Raw genomic sequence first — 17,920 nt, 5'->3', positions numbered from 1 at the left:
TACTATACCAGGTTGCATGGCAGAATTCCCTTCTCTTTCAGTTCACCCTTATTTTAAATGCTCAGCCTGAAACTTCCCTTGTGACCTCATACCCAGCCTCTCCTATGATGTGCTACTTTTGCCAGTCCTTCCATATCTTTACCCTCTTTCAGCTGCCATCTTTAGTCAGGGCAAGATTTTCCCATGACTCAGGGTGATCTGCCTCCCCTTGCTATGTCATGAGTCACTATACTCTCTGAAAGTCATGTACACTTTTTGCCAAGGGCAGCAGCATAGATAATAACCTGCCATTGTTATGCAAAGCATTTTAAATGCTGTATCCTCCAGGTCCCCTTCTCCCAGTCCAGGTTTGTGGGGAATATTCACTGCTATATTCAGGGACTCCCACTCTGTACCCCATTACAGAACCTCTTTTTTTTTTCTTTTTGGTCTTCTCATTCCTTATTCTCTCAGAGCCATTTTATTTTCCTTTTATTGTAAGAAAGAAGAGGATTTATCAGAATCTGAATCTGGGAAGCAGTGAACAAGTCTTGGGGGAATGAAAAAGATTCCCCCAAGGCTTGCAGATTTCCTGGCAAGATATTGTTAGAATATTATTATAAAGGAGTTTTGAGTCATGCCTCCTGCCTTACACAATATACAGGAGTCCTTGATGCTTTGTACACTGTAAATTGTCTCACATAACCCATCTGACAAAGAATACAAAGCCAATCACATCTGTTTGACATCATATTACAGTCAAAAAGTGCTGAATGGCTTGGACTCAACACAGTTTTAGGCAGGGGTTGCTGAATTCACTAGATCATTGTGAATGGAGACAGCTGGGTATATATTCAGACCTTTCATTCTTCCAGTCCACCTATCAGTGACACAGGGGATGATAGTGTGTAGTTTGCTTTTCTGACTTTATTGTCACATATCTGGGATTCTTTGACCCTGATACAAGACTGAGTAGTATCAGAAAAGACTGTGCAACTTCAAAAAGGGTTTTGAAAATTGTGTAAATTGCTGTAACGGTACAAGTTGGAAGTTCCCACAATATGAGATTATAAAAAATAGATTTCTTCAAAAATTATCCATCAGGAAATTTCTACTTTCAATTTTGCTTTTTCTCAAATATCTGCCACTGTCCCTTCTTTAAAGGGATATTTTGTCAACACTTTTTATTTTTGGTTAAGCCTACTTTGTGATTACATTTTCAGTTTCAATATATCATGTGGCTTGTTCTGTATTTACTCTCTTCCACAATCGATACGCTGTACAGTGAATGGGCTGAGTAGACTAAAGGAGTTCTTCTTTGCTTTGGGCCAGTTCATGAATTCAGTTGGTTAGTCTTTTTGAGTCTAACTCTACAATGTAAATTTGCTAGGAGGACTTTTCTTTACAAAACAACTTTTCTCAAATATTTATGTAGCATAGGAAAATAGCCAGCTGAATCAATGTAAAACTTATCACTGGGTAGAAACTTTTCAGAAATAAATTTCCTTAATCATGGCTGATATGTGAATTCGTTAGCATCTCTATTTTAGGGATAAGAGCTGCCTGTCTCCGAAGACCTCATATGTGTGCTGTCACCAGAAACCAAAGTTATTAGCACCTTCATCTGGGACTTCCAGCACCAATAACTGTGAGAAAAAAATTATGTTACTTAAGCCACCTAGTCTGACATATTTTGTTACAGCAGGCCTAGTAGACTAATATACTACGTCAAGAACTTCAGATGCATTATTTTATTTCTTTTGATCTTCACAAATATACCAAAGGTGTGATTACTACCAGCTTTTTGTAAATGAGGCTTAAGAGTTGTTAAGTCTTCTAGTTTCACACAACTAAAAGGAAATTCTTACACTACCTCCCACAGCTGCCTAAGACATGGCAAAAGAAAGGATGTCCTTAAACGTTCATTAATAAGAATTGACCAAGATGACCTTAGTATTCCCCCAGAATGAATAACCTTTCCAAAGTGTACTTCTTGACCAGGGTCTGTGACCTCCCTTTTCTGGAGCATTTAACTTAAAAAGCTTACAACTGTACATCTTTTCTCTGCCCCTTCAAAATGCATGCAAATCTTCTCCCAGGCTTCTTGCCAGTTTTACAATTGAGGATGTGTCCTTCTCAAGGACCTGAAAACCGTCTTTTTGAAATGTAAACAGTCTGCAGCCCTCTCCAAGTCTCCAAGGGAGGGCAGGAGACTAAACTGTACAAGCACCAATGAACTAAAAGATAACCTATTCATAGATAATCATAGGGAAAAACAATGACAAAATCAGGAGTGAGTCATTGTGCTCTCCACATCCTGTTCTCCAACATTGCCCCTTCTGTCATCCAGTGCTTCCCACCAACTCATCCCAGCACTTAGACACTCAGAACTTTGGTTGCAGCAGAGTTCCGTGCAGCTTTCTTCCCCTATTACAATGGTTTCGAATAGTCTTACTTGCTTGTTTAACTTTGTTAAGTGCAATTTTTGCTTTGACAGTCTTTAAAGGGACTCAGAAACTAAATACTCAAGATGGAATGTCAGCAAAATTTACCTTTTAGAAATATACGAAGAGGAGAGTGACACACTAGAAAGAACCTCAAATATGGAAACCTTGAGATTTGTGTTCAGAGGCTGTCAGAACTAATCATTCAGATATCCGGGTCATTGAAAAGTGGAGCAGGAAGCACTCAGTTTTCAAAACACTTGTCTTGTTTGAGTTCCTCAGACATATACCCTAAGGCAAGGATTCAAGTGCAAGTAGCTCGCCTAGGATATGAAAGAAACACCCTTGGTAAAGTGAGACTAGGAGAAAAGGCAGCCAATAAAGATTACCATTTCAAACCAGCTACTATTGGAGGTGAAAGGAGTTTAATCTGTCATGGCAAACTTTGGAAATCAGTGTAAAACACAGCACACAAAATGTGAGGAACCAGGAGTATTTGTGCACCAGGTCTTGCTAGACACTGTTTTCTGGAACCTGAGTTTGAGGAATAAAAATATAATCCCAAAGCTGTTGATTCACGACAACTTTCTTCTTACAACAGTTTGAAATGATTATCATACATATTTTATTATGTTATTATTTTTAAAACAAGTTATATTAAGCATCCTTTAATATGTTAGTATTTTTATGAGTTAACATTTTGGTATATTAAGACCAGTACATTGCTACGATATTAGTGTTATTATGAAAATTCTATCATGTCAAAAGACCCTATTTCCATCCAGTGTAGATTAAATATTCAGAATTCTTTATGTTTACCAGGTTAGTAAACACAGACTTGACAGATTAGCATACTCTAAGAATCATAGAATGAGGCAGATTCAGAGCCCTAATTTAGTCACATTTCACATTCTGACCTTCTGACCCTAGATCTGGTGCTAGACAGGCAACACAATCTCCTTGTCGTCTTCAAGTCCTTTGAGTAATGCTTTGGCTTTTTTATTGGAGTTACAACCTGCCTGGTGGACCCCAGGCCTGAATTTCTTACCTTTGTCATGGTTAACTTACCAAAATTTTACAATACAAAGAAGAGACTGCAATAAAAGGAAAACTTAATATTCTCAACAACTGACCAATATAATAAAATATGTATAGAACACACACACACACATTTAGAACAAAGAGCATTGATTTAATATCTCTGAGAAAGAACACACATTGAACACAAAGAAAGGTGGTTTGGACATTTCGTCATGGTAGCACAGGACCCCAACCCAAGGAGCTGCTTAAGTGTACATGATATTCCGGGGAGGGGGGGGGTGGAAAAAAAACACCAGATGGACTAGCTGATGTGTACATGCCATTTATTACTCACATTACCAGAGGGTGCAGTGACAGTGGCAAGTTGGTGTGAGAGAGGCAGCATGTCCTCCAGTCTGAGAGGACATGCCCCTCGTTATAAGGGGTCCCAGACAAAAGAGACACATGTTCCATGCATGACTCTAAACTACATTACCTCAGTGTGTGTGTGCAGAAAGAAAGGTCAAGAAGTAGTCACAGGACCAGAACTGCTCCCATAAGGAGGGAGTTACAATTCATTCCCAATCCAATACACATTTCCTCTGGCCAAGGGCCCTCTGGCCAGCCCTCATCACGGGTGGTGGAAAAGGCAAAGTCATGAGCTACTCCATAGTCACAGGGCTCCCTTTGGTTGGGCCCCCTTGAGATGTCCCTTCCACCAACACAGTGACTACTCCTCAAAAAAGAGTTAAAGTCAGACAACAAATAAAAGTCATCAAATGACACCTAAGTCATTCCAAAAATACTTTAGGGAGACATGATGCAAGAGCCTGGGGACTGTATTATCATATGAATGGAGGAATCATGAATAAGAAGTTATGGCAATAATAATTATAAAAACATTAGTACATATTTGTAGACCTTCACAGTTTATAAAGTTCTTTGATTATTTATGATCATCTTCAATTTCAAGTCACTTAAAAGACAGCTGGTGATTATTTTGGTGCTGTTCACATAACTTTGAACTCAATCATCTGAACACATCTTTGGATATAGAGGAAGTAAACTCCAAGTAAATGTTTAGCTCATATCTGCTAGATGGTCACTAACACGTTACCTTGTATTATATAATGTTTTTGATTGGCTGCACAACCTACATGATTTTGAATGTTGGCAAATTTTAGTGCTTACAATAACCATACTTGTATGTGGTTTTCTCTCTTATTTAGTAAAATTGATAATAACAAAATGTAAATTTCTTTTCCAAGAACAGACATTCTGCCAAGTGGCAGAATGAAAACTCAAGCTCCCTTCCAGCTTCTCAATTACAATATTAAATTCTCCCATGAAGGTGATAAAATTTACGATGCAAAATTCACACTTTATAAACCTTGGGTTATCTGAAGTTCTTGTTTAGAATTACTATAAAATCACGTATCATACATTAGTCTACTTGCATTGGCTTGAAACTTAATGAAATTTCCCACTAAGTGGGTCTTCACCATTGCCAGCATTCCATGAGTTGAGGATCCTCATTCCTTACCCACTGCTTTGTTGAGTGGCCACTGTCATACGCATACATTTTCAACTGCCAGCTTTAAGTTTAAAAGCAATAAATAAATAAATAAATAAATATACATGTATGTTTCACTGGAGATTCTATTTTTGGTAACAGCTAAAAGATAGGCAATACATGAAATAACATTAATATAAAAGTATATACTGGGACATTATAATTTAAAATTTGACATTTAAGAGGCCTCTAAATGTGTAGTTATATTTTATTTCAAAACTCTGCTCACAGAAGCCCACATCAAAAGGAACACATTAATGTGACTCCTTTAATTTATCAAAAGCATAAAAGAGTTTCTTTTTCTCTTTCTTCCCTTCATTTCCTTTCCCCCCTCACCCTTCCCCACCCAGTTATACATCAAAACATGTGAAGAGAACTACATTTGTTCAAAATGCTTAAAAACTTTGGCTTCAGGTAGCTAAAACCTGAAAGAGGATGACTTTTTCTTTAATTGACTTGGCTGCATCCTTTGAAAGGGTAGAACAAAGCAAAAGTAAAAATCCCACCACTGAATTAATGGAAAGAAAAAAAAGAAGTTCAGAGGTTTCTGAACCACAGAAATGATAATTGAAGGAGCTATAAGTGAAGAAAATATACCACCTCTAGGACAAAATATTAAAGACACAAATTTCTTTAGAAAATCAATAATTTACTAGACTTTTGCTGTTGTCTTAAAAACATTCTTCCATGACAAGATTTCTTGAAATCTATCAATATTTTAAATAAAATTCTAGGATATTCTGTTAAGAAAATATATAGCCTTTCACTCATCCAATAAATGTTATTGAGTGTTTACCGTGTGTCAGATCATTAACAAAACAGATGATATCCCCAGCCTGATGGTATTTAAATTCTAGTGTGCAAAAAAAGAAAAAGAAGTAAACTATACAGGAAGATTATAAATAGTAATATGAAATAAGGGGAAAATAAAGCAGGGAAGGGGGATGAAGCATATAGGAGTAATACTCCCAATTTAAAAGCAGGTTGTTTTGGAAGGCCTAAAAAACAAACAATAACAACAAACAAAGACCTGAAGGATGTGAGGGATGAAGTCTTGCAAAAGATATCATTTCAGAGAGATTGAACCATGAGTGAAAAGGCCTTGAGGCAGGACTGCCTCATCCATAAAAAAGTCAAGCTTGGACGAAAAGGAACTGAGACTAGAAGGAGCATAGGAAGAGAGAATCCAGGTGGAAATGGTAGGGCCAGATCAAACAGGGTCTTTGAATCACAGTTGTGACTGACTTTTAAGTGAGAAGGAAAGGCACTGGAGGGTCTAAGTGAAGGAATAATAGACTGTCACATTTTAACAGAAGGACTCTGACTACTATGTTAGCAATAGACTTTGGAGGCAAAACAGAATCAGGATTGTCACAGGTGGGCACAGGTAACCAGGTTCTTGGTGATCGGGACAAAGAATTGAACCGAACACCCAGAGTTTATAGCAGAGAACAAGGGAACAGGCTGACTCCAAGCAGAGATTGACCTCATGGCCTGGAGGGACTCCATTCTTATAGGGTGGATCCTTCTTGGCTAGGTTTGGCCAGGCTTTTACTGAGCATGTAACAAATAGTTGTATTACTTTAAAGCTACTGTACATGTGGCCTCCATTATTTCCCTGATTGGCCTCCAGGGAAGGGGGTCTCACAATGTTACCGAATTGACCCCCCCTTCTCCTGGGGTCCCCCTGTACTAGGTTTGCCTTTCCCATCACCAGACAATTATAGCTCTCCATGTTAGAGATTGGTGGAAAGGAAAAGAATTACTTATTCAAGTCATGCAGACTTACGAGTAATGACTTAATGTCTTCATCAAAGTCCCAAAGTCCCTTAAAACACCCACAAACACACACAGTCCTTCCTTCCCCCCTTCACCTGATCTGGAGTACCGTATCTCAGGAAAAGAAATAGAAGGCTGTGGCTCAGGCAGTCCCTGGTTCTTCCCAGTAATCCGTGCTTGGCTGGTAGGCCTCCCTTGGTTCCTGGCACCATCAGTTGTGTGGCGGGATCTCTAGTTCTTATTCCAAAACCACATGGAACCTTCTCATGGCCCACCAGCAAGAGTCCTTTCACCCCTTTCCTTCCTGCAGCATCTCTCCTGCATTATTCTGAACTGCTAAGAGAGAGGTCTGCATCACTGCTACACCTTGCTTTCCAGCTTCCTAAGCTGCATGGCAAAGGTAGATCCAAAGCTGCATGGTTCTCCCCTGCCAAAGCTGCATGGTAGTTCTCTGCCAAAGCCGCATGGTGGTTCTCTGCTAAAGCCACATGGTGGTTCTCTGCCAAAGCCGTGCAGTGATTTTTTTCATATCTGCTGCACCTGGGTTTAAATTCCAGCTCTAATCTTCCTCTGCAGCCCCATTTCTGACTCCTACCACAATTAGCAACACTTGCCAGCACTCCCATATTTTTCAGCTTTTCTGGGCTTCCATAGTAAGTCTGTAAGTCTGGGCCCCATGGCGTGGAGCCAATCACCTCCAAGCTCCCACATAAGCTATGTAACCAGGGGGTGTTGCCTCCCAATTACATTTTGGGTGGAAGTCACTGCCTTCTCCCTGGCTCAAAGCATGGCCACAGATATTTAACATATCTATGAAACCAGTTAAAGGTTATAGATATGTTAAATGACCATTCTAAAGGTTATCTGCAAAACTGTTGCTATGCAAAACAACTGAATGGCCTTGCTTCATGTATCCCATCCCCCAGCTCAGACTTGTGGAGGCGAGGACATCCATATTTTTAATATTTCCTGGACACCCTGAGTTCTGGACCCCATTACAAATCCTTCTTTTGAGGCCCCCCTGGCTGCACCCTTTTACAGGGTGACAAGTTAGAAGGCCATTATAATTTTTCTGGCAAAAATGTTAGTAGTTTGTGTTGGGAATAAGGAAATTAAGAACTAAATTTCCTCTAATAGACAAGAACCACATTGTAGCTAAAAGGAAATGATAAGGGAGACACAGGGCAGTTAAGCAAACATCCTGTGTCTAGCAGACGCTCTCCCCTGAGTAGGCTAGATAAGCAGTGCTTTGTAGTTTTTAATGAGAAAATAGAAAACTAGCCAGCTAGAACCAGGAGATTACTAGGTTAATGAACAAACAGCCTGCCTTCCCGCCTTATGCAAAAATGCTTGGTTTGAAATTCCCACGAGCGGTCTCTGTAAGCGAATTGCTAACTGCCACGTCTGCTTCTGTATAACGCTTGCTTGCCCGCCCCTATATAAGAAAGTAGTTGTACGCGCTCGTGGCGGCTCTCGTTTGCAGCTCCTTGTGGGCACTGTGTCGCTGGACACTTTGAGAGTTCGCCCCTGCGCAGGTTAAACTTGGCCAATAAAATAACATCTTTGAACCCCTGAAAGTCTCTGATATTGGTTCTCACGTGTGCTGGATGCTACAGTTTGAAATGGTGAGGTAGTGAGGTGGTGAGAGTGTTACAGGATGCAGCCAAGAGGGAGGACCCCAAATGGGCATTTGAAATAGGGTCCAGAATTCAAGGTGTCCAGGAGATTTTAAAATGTCTTCACCCCCACTCCCCAGGTGTAGGTTGGGGGAAGGGACAAATGGAGCAAGGCCATTGAGAGCTGTTTTGCATAGCAACAGCCTTGCAGCTAACCTCTGGCGTGGTCATTTAACATATCTATAGCCTTTGGCTGGTCACTTACATATGTTAAATAGCTGTGGCCATGCTCTGAGCCAGGGGAATGGAAGTAACTACCCCACCAACATGTAACTGGGGGGCAGGTCCCCCGAGTTACAGCGCCTGCGTGAGAGCTTGGAGAAGATTGGCTCCATGACATGGGGCCATGCCTGGCCAGACTCATGATGGCAGTCCAGTAAAGCTGTAAGGATATGAGTTCTGGCATGTGAAGCCGAGTGTGGGAGGAGTTGGAAATGGGGCTGCAGAGGAAGATTGGCACGGGGATTTAAACCCAGATGCAGCAGCTATTGGGGAGAGAACCACACAGCTTTAGCAGAGTGATGAAGACTCCCTCGGCCCTGAGGGAGAGAACCACGCAGCCTTGACAGAGTGGCAACCCCTCCTCCCTGCAGCTTTGTGGAGGAGAAGCACGTGGCTCTGGCAGAGTGGGGACTCCCGTAGCTTTAGAAGGGGGAACCACCACCTGGTTTTAGCAGAGATCCCGGCGACTCAGCTGAGGGTGCCGGGAATCCAGGGAGGTCTCCCAGTTGAGATGGAGTTCTAACTGGGAAGAACCAGAGGACTGCCTGAGCCATGGACTTCCATTTCCTTTCCTGAGATACGGTACTCTGGGCTGGGCAAAAGGGGAAGGAAGGAAGGACTGTGTCTGTTTGTGGGTGTTTTAAGGGACTTTAGGATTTTTTGATAAAGACATTAGGTCACTACTTTAAGTTTGTATAGCATTAAATAAACATTTCCTTTCCTTTTCATGAATCTCTGGCATTGAGAGACGTCTTTCCTCTGGTGGCGGACATAACGGACCTGGGGGCTTCTTTCAGTAATAGTATATCGTCCCAGGCCCCCCTTGTTTGTTCTGTAACAAGAGTAGATGCAATACAAATTGATTTTAAGATGCAGCTAGCAGCATTTAGGCAAAGACCCAGTTTTGGGTCTGAGTAAAGGTGAGGTATTAAGGATGACCCCAAGATTCTGACCTGAATAATGGGAAGAACAGAGTTTCAATGAACTCTTTGCATTAGACAGTAGGAGGAGCAAAATTAGAATAGAAAGAATTTAAGGAACTCCGCTGTAAACATACTAATTTTGAGAGACATATTACTTATCTAAGAAATACAAAAGCAGTTCCACAGATGGGTCTAGAATTCAGAGAAGGGCACTGGATTTGACATGCATCTTCATCCGCAGAAACTAGATAAGAAGACCCAGAAAAAATGATTAAATATAAGATTACACAAGGACAGATAGAATGTTGGGTTATGTATAATATAAGACTACTTTTACAAAGTAAACATTTCTGGGAAACATTGTGCTTATTTTTTTAATATTGAACATTCCCTTGAGCTTCTTGTTTACAGAAAATCATGTGTCAGAAAGAAACTTGACATAGAAATAAGAACGAGCAGCCAATCTTGAAAAACTTTCTCTTAATTCCTTCTTTACACTTCTAAGTTTATTGTTCACAAGTAAACCAAGACTCTAAGAGCTCAAGCTGTAACAGGTAACAATGAACTTCAACTTGCAGCCTGTCATGCAGCCATTCGGTGGTTGCTTGTACATGCACTGAGCTGACCTCAGAGCTGAGCTCCTGTTTTGAGAAATTCAATGGCTCACTTAACCTTTCTTTCCTTTTAAAAGTAGAAATAAATTGTTCCTTAGCCCACTTCTTGAAACTTCTGTGACAATCTGTGAGACTGAGTCTGCTAAGCAATAAATATCTCACACTGACACACATGCACACACACACACACACACACACACACAAGATTTTAGATGTTCTCAAAGCAAGTTGCTGGATATTTTGGCTCAGAATCTAAAGAAGAAACCCATGATATTGAGGTTTTCCTGTGTTTTTAGATGGGATGGGGAAAAGGAAAAATTATTTGTTATTAAAAAAAGGAAACAAATATCCTGTTCTTGCCTAAAACAGTTGTATGCTTCTCCCAGAGAAGTCTCCAATGACTAGGTAATGATTTCTTAAGCATTCACTAGGTACAAGCATCTTTTCGAGGAGCATTCAAAACTTTCAAAGGTTTAAAGACATGGAGTCTGGCACACTTTCCCTTGCATCCTAGCTTGTGGTACTAATATATACCCAGTTGCTCAGATTCATAATCTACTAGGATTCATTCTAGTCTTCATTCACTGCCTTTTTTTTCATTGTTGTCCTATTACAGTTGTCCTAATTTCCCTCTGTTGCTCTCCCTTGCCCTACCTGACCCCTAAGGAGTCCAAAGGGAGAGCAGTAGAGACTGCATTCCTGGGTAAGGGTACACAAGCTAGTGACAGTGTCACATTGCCTGGTAACCAAACTGGCACGGTGCATAAGAACAGATTTCCCCAGCCCTAGGCATAGGTGAGGCAGGAGGAAGTCAATGGGCAGGAGGCGAAGCTAGAGTGTGATGGATAAAGGGAAGAGACCTCCTACCCCCTCTGGTTCCTGATTGAAGGGGAAGCCAGAGGTCACAGCAGAATGTGTACCTAAGGTTAACCTGGTGGCAGAGGGAGGTGCAACAGTCCAGTGTAGCCTGGGATAAGGATGGGATTGGCTGGGGGAAGCTGCACCCTTCCAGATGGCAATAGGAGCTTGTGCTGGGAAATTTAAATAGAGAAAGGGCAGAGACATGGCCCTTCTCTTCCTCTGGAATCCTTGGACAGAGCCCCTCTATGACAATGGCAGCAATTGGCAGCAGCCTGGGCCCCTGGCATGGGAAGTAGTTGCAGTGTGGTGATGGTGGTGCTGGCCCCACAGCATGGACAGGGAGGGAGCCTGAAGCCGGAGAGCTGTCTGCTTAGTAGCCTTGTGCTCCAAAGAACACATAAGAATGGAGCAGAATATCTGGGCATGGTTTGGGGTTCCAGTCCTTTGAGGAACAAAGGGGTTTTTTTGTAGTTGTTGTTGTTGTTGTTGTTTCGTGTTTTGCTGAAGAGAGAAGCCTGGAGCCAGGGAGTGCCCTGTTCTCCCAAATGGTACAACATTTTAATAAAGATCCTTTTCCTTCCCCACTGATCTTTGGCTTATGACTGTGTTCAGCAGCAGGAAGCCAAACCCCACTTTTGTTCAGTAACATTTGTACATCCCTAAATTCTTTCCCCTCCTCTTTCTCACCATCTTTAGATCCACTCCTTATGTCTCTGTCCTCAGGGCTTCTGCTTTCTCTAGGTGTCCATCTTTTTGGTTATCTTAGCCATCGTGAGTTCATCATTTGTTCTTCTTTCACTCATGTATTTCTCCATGTCTTCCTCCTGTATGCGTAGCCTACAAGGTCCCACTAGCTCTGACTTCCAGTCCTTCTGTCCAATCCTACTCCCTTTCGCTCTCTGGAGCACAATCTTTCCTTCAGATATGCTGAATTACTTTTAGTTCCAAAAGCATTTGTGCTTCACACACCTGAGTTTTGCAAATGTGCCTTCCTTTTACATGAGAGGCAGCGTAGTGAAGCAGTTGGGAGCAATGGCATTAGAACCCAGATGGTTGTGTTTAGAGATCAACTCTACCTTTTCCTGTCTATAGAACCTCCCTCTTTGTTCCTCATCACTAAAATAATATTACCTACTTTATAGAGCAATTATTAGCACCAAGTGAGATAATTATTTCACTTAGCACATATTAAGGAATTGTAGTGTTCATTTTTGTTAGATTTTGCCCAAGTATCGTAAAACTCAAAATGCTTATTTTATTTTTTTGTAAAACCTTTCCTACCACTCTCTCACCCTGTGACTATTGCAATGGATTATTCCCCTTTTCGTTCTACTCCTCTCTGCATTATGAGGACAATGGTTAAACCTTACACATACTGGAAATGATTGTTTATAAATCCACCTTGTGCACCGAACTGTGGGAACTTCTTGAATGGAGTCCTTGGTCTTGGTTATCCCAGTGATTTTTTTTTTTATTTCTACGATGAATTCTGGCAAAGAATAAGTACTTAACAAATGTACATTGAAGGAAAAATTAAAAGTATAGCCAAATTGTCTCTGTTACAAAATATCTGAAAGATACAAAATGAGTCTCTCTTCTTTATTTCTTATTATTTGGGATCCCCACGAGCTTCAGTGATGGAAATGGACACTCTTCTTGCAAGTGTCAATGTTCTCTTTCCTTATATTCTAGTAACTTTTCTATAGAGAACAACCTCTTTTTTGTTTAAACTTCCCTTTTGGAGCAATTCCTCTCCCACTTACAATGAACTTCTTTACTGACCCTCAAACCTAAGTTGGTTTGCTCAGCTAAAGGTTCTATCTGGCTGTTGATAGTTGTAGCTTAGCATGCTGAGAGGGACAGTTTATTGAAACATAGGTTAGGAGACTCTACATTGCAAAATCTGTAGTTAAAGTAATGGGAGCAGTATTATTATTAAGCTCTTTCCTGAATATATTAATATCGGAACTTGAGAGCAAAAGACTGAATCATTTTTATTTTTACATGTAAGTGTATATTTAAATGGGAAATATATTTAATTAAACACCAGCACAAACTTGTCTAAAAATGGCAACACTAGTAGATCTCTCTAATTATAATTTCATTAACAACATTAAAAATTACACCTTTAAGTAAATAAACTTTTGAAAGCCCACTGATTTTTAGTTTTTAAGGTCATTATCTCTGCTATTTTTTTTGCAAGCTATTTTTCTATTGACTTTGCTGCACACTGAAGGAAATAAAAATAATGCATGTTCAGTGATAATCCAAAAGAGTTCATCAGAATTTTAGCTTTAAGGCATTTTGGAGTATATTGAATTGAATTCAAGGTGAGAGTGTACACAATTATTCTCTGAGGACTTCTAGGAGACTCACACTTCTTTCTATAAATCTCTCTGGTACTAAAGCAAGAACATTTTATCCCGAAGCCTCTAGTTTCTCGTTAGTGAATTGCCTTCTGAAGGGTCATCTTATCTCTCAGTGTATCAGGTTTAAAGTACTTAATGCTCCAAGTATTATCAAAATGGCTTGGGCAAAATACCTCCTATAAAGCAGAGAAGGTAAACTTTTACTTTCCATCCCAATTAAGTACCAATCTGAGATGCAAGACACAGATAAAAAGTATTTAAGGGTTTTAGTATCTAAATGCAGATTTGGGGCATACACTCCAGAGATTAGAAAGGTATTTATTTTCTACAACCAGGAAGTTGAATAATTGACAGGTATAGCAACTGAATTCCCAACTGCATGACATACTAACTGATATTTTCAAACAATTTTAGACTATGGTAATATTCTATAATCACAGATTTTGCCCATCTATATTAAATCATGGCTATATGTAAGCTGTCTAGCAGAAATGACTGTTTGTAGAATATTTTAAACTTCTAAAGAGCAAATCCAAAATAATTGGGTCAGAAAAGATTAAATACGTAATGCTCATATTTTGCAACTTTTCTGATAAGTATTATTTCTGGCACATCTTCTCAAGTCAGGAATACAGAAATATGTCATTTTTTTTCAATTATTATAACCACTTTGTTTTGAAGCACATTATTTGGACTGCTTTCAGTTTTTACTATTTTATGCAATGTCAAGACATACAAATATGTTTGCGGTTATGTAAGATAAATTCATAGAAATATTAAACTCAAATATTAAAAAGAGCCCAAATAGCCCTGGCTGGCGTAGCTCAGTGGATTGAGCGCGGGCTGGGAACCAAAGTGTCCCAGGTTCGATTCCCAGCCAGGGTACATGACTGGGTTGTAGGCCAGAACCCCCAGCAACCGCACATTGATGTTTCTCCCTCTCTCTCTCTCTCTCTCTCTCTCTCTCTCTTCCCTCTCTAAAAATAAATAAATAAAATCTTTATAAAAAAAAAAAAAAGCCCAAATTTTCAGTATTTGTAGATAAAGTTGTTACATATCTGGTCATAAAAGAGAAAAATTGAAAACTGTCAATACTACAAGTAATAGTTTAGTAGATAACCTTTCAAACAATGCAATACAGAGGTTGGCAAAAGTAGGTTTACAGTTGTGAGTATGCAAAACAGAGTTTATTCTTTTATTATTATTGAGTTATTCTATTATATCCATACAAACAACTGTAAACCTACTTTCACCAACCCCCTGTATTTATATTTCATAATTTCATTCTGAAAATTATGCATATGTGTATGTGAATCAAGAGCTCTTTTCTAGGCCATCAATAACCAGTGAATAATGGAATTAGAAAAAAATCCTATTTATACTCCAAAGAAAAACTATTCATATGGAGACTTTTACATCATAAGAATGTTAGATTCTGGCTTCATTCCAAAAGAGAGCAATCAAACATTATTTATTCAAGGGATTAAAAAGTCTCAAAGTCTCAAAAGAAATAAATAAATATAGTATCAATATAGATTCCCAATGTTTTAGATGACAGTTGAAATAAATAATCTGTGATATTTTGAGTACTATTATTCTAGAACTCTATTTCCAGACTTTGTTTTGTGTAAACATGAGGGAGCATAATTTAGGGGACTGTTGAAGAGATGTATGTGTGAAGAAAACAGAGCGCAATATAAGCTCAAAATGCAATAGGATGTATTGCATTTCTGCTTGAGGTGATAGTAAACATAAGTTAGACATCATGCCATGAAATAAATTAGAATACTACTATAAGGATTTTTAAACCAACGAAGAAAGAGGATTTTAAAAAAATTCAGTAACACCAGACACTGCAAAAGTATTTATTTATTATTTACTTTCAGAATGAGTTTCCCGAGTTCATATAATTAGTAAATGGAAGAACAAAATTCAAACTGTAGTTTTTTCCATTGTGAATTTATATTTCTGCTCACCGCAAAACTAGACTCCATCATCTCCTAGGGAAGACTTTATTGTACTCTTCAGTAAAGAACATATACCAGCATTGTTACCGTTCAATGTACATTCATATGATAGATAGCACGATGAAAGACTGACATCAACGATGTGGTTCAATATGAAGCCCTAGAACCTCCTTTTCCTCATAAAAACACTGGTGCAACAACAATTCACAGACAAATCCCATTGTGAGATATCCAGCAACTATTCGAGCACCTCAGGTGAGCACAAAACCAGGCACATACAAACTGATATGGGAATTTGAGAAATTCTCTCACCAGAGTCCCTAGCCTCAGCAGAGCACAACATGACCCAAAGGAATCCTCCCAGGTACTAGCTTCTTCCTAGAAGTAGACAGAGTTAGACCCCCGTCTAATACCCCATTTTTCTGTGGACTTCCAGAGTACTGACTCCCATCTTGCTAGTCTACAGGTGCCGAGAGAACCTGGCTTGATATAGCTGATCCAGGGTAAGAAGAAAAGAGAATGTATTTGGCTGGGTAGTTAGTACAGCCCCTCTCCCAGGCTCAGCACAGGTGAGAAGATAAAAGGCTCCAGCTCCTAATTCCCTCCTAAGCACCAGAGAGTTGGCCGACACATCCAGGGCCTCACATTTTCCCAGGGATACCCAAACAACTGGCTTGTGTCTCACTTGTTTTGAAATACGAACAGGACTCCACAGACTCTGCCTGGAGCCAGTGAAAACAAAGATGGTGGTTTGATTTCCTGTGCAAATAGTCAGCATGGCCCACCTGCTTGACTCTGCTCAGACGGTACAGGTTCAACACCCTAGATCCTAGTTTCTCCCTAAGGAGAGAAAGAATTGGATAGAGTGTCCAGCTACCCAACTTCTCTGGTGACTGCCTTGAGGAACTGGCTTCAGTCTGCTTTGTCCTGGAGCACTGATGGATCTAGCATACCGAAGACTCCTGGGGGCGACCAGGAACAAAGACAGCAAGCTGGACTAGAATGAAGATTTCAGAGGCTTCTAGAATCAATGCCTGTGCCTATTGGCGAGTGTCTGTCTGAAGACTGGGAGAGACAGCTCTTTTGTCTAATATACAGACACCAAGTAAAATAACTCCTCAAAGAAAAAACCCAGGACTATATGGCTTCACTGGTGAGTTCTGCCAAACATTTAAGGCATAATTAATGCCAATATTTCTCAACCACCCCCCCAAAAGTTGAAGAGAACACTTTTAAGCTCACTTTATGGGATCAGTATTATTCTGATACTGAAGCCAAAGACACAACAAGAAAAAAGAGCTACAAGCCAATATCCTGGATGAATATAGATGCAAAAAACCCCAATAATATACTAGCAGAACAAATTCACCAGCACATTTACAGTTTATACACCATTATGAAGTGGGATTTATCCCTTGCATGCAAAAATGTTTCAATATATAAAAATCCATTAAGATGAGATGAATAACAGGATCATCTCAATAGATGCAGAAAAAGCATGGACAAAATTCAATATATTCATGATAAAAACACTGAAAAAACTAGAAATATAAAAATGTTACCTCAACATAATAAAAGCCACATATGAAAATCCAACAGCTAATATCATACTCAATAGTGGGAAGCTGAAATATTTTCCTATAACAAGTTCAGGAACAAGGCAAGGATGCTCACTCCCACCATTTCCATTCAACAGAGTGCTAAAAGTCTTAGCCAGAACAACTAGGCAAGAAAGGGAAAGTAAAGGCATTCAAAATAGAAAGGAAGAAATAAAATTGTTCCTGTTGCAGACAACATGATCTTATGTACAGATAACCCTAAAAACTCCAATTTAAAAAAAATGTTATAACTAGTAAATTCAGTGAAATTGCAAAATATAAAATCAACATGCAAAAAATCAGTTGAATTTCTATACTCTAACAACAAACAATCCAAAAGATAAATGAAGAATTCAATTAAAAAATAAATCCCACTTACAATAGCACCAAAAAGAATGAAACACTTAGGAATAAATTTCACCAAGGAGATGAAATACTTGTACACTGAAAACTACAAAACATTGATTTAAGAAATTAAAGAAGATACAAACAAGTAGAAAGACATGCTATATTTGTAGAATTGAAATACCCAGTATTCTCAAAATTACTTCTCAGAGCAATCCACACATTCATTGCAATACCCATCAAAATTGCAATGACATTTTTTACCGTAATAAAAATATGTAAATTCATTTAGAACCACAAAAGACTATAATAGCCAAATCAGTGTTGAAATATAAGAATAAAGCCAGAGGCATCACATGTCCTGATTTCAGACTATATTACAATGGCAACACAGTATTTTAAAAAAGTATGACACTGGAATAAAGACAGAAATAGACCAAAGGAAAAAAATGGAGCCCAGAAATAAATCCACACACAATCAATACATTTTTAACCATGGTGCCATGAATATGTAAGAGAGAATAGTCTCTTCAATAAATGATGTTAGGAA

Source organism: Phyllostomus discolor, chromosome 6 (assembly GCF_004126475.2).
Source record: "Phyllostomus discolor isolate MPI-MPIP mPhyDis1 chromosome 6, mPhyDis1.pri.v3, whole genome shotgun sequence".
Classification (NCBI taxonomy): Eukaryota; Metazoa; Chordata; class Mammalia; order Chiroptera; family Phyllostomidae; genus Phyllostomus; species Phyllostomus discolor.
Note: the sequence above shows the minus strand (reverse complement) of the source record.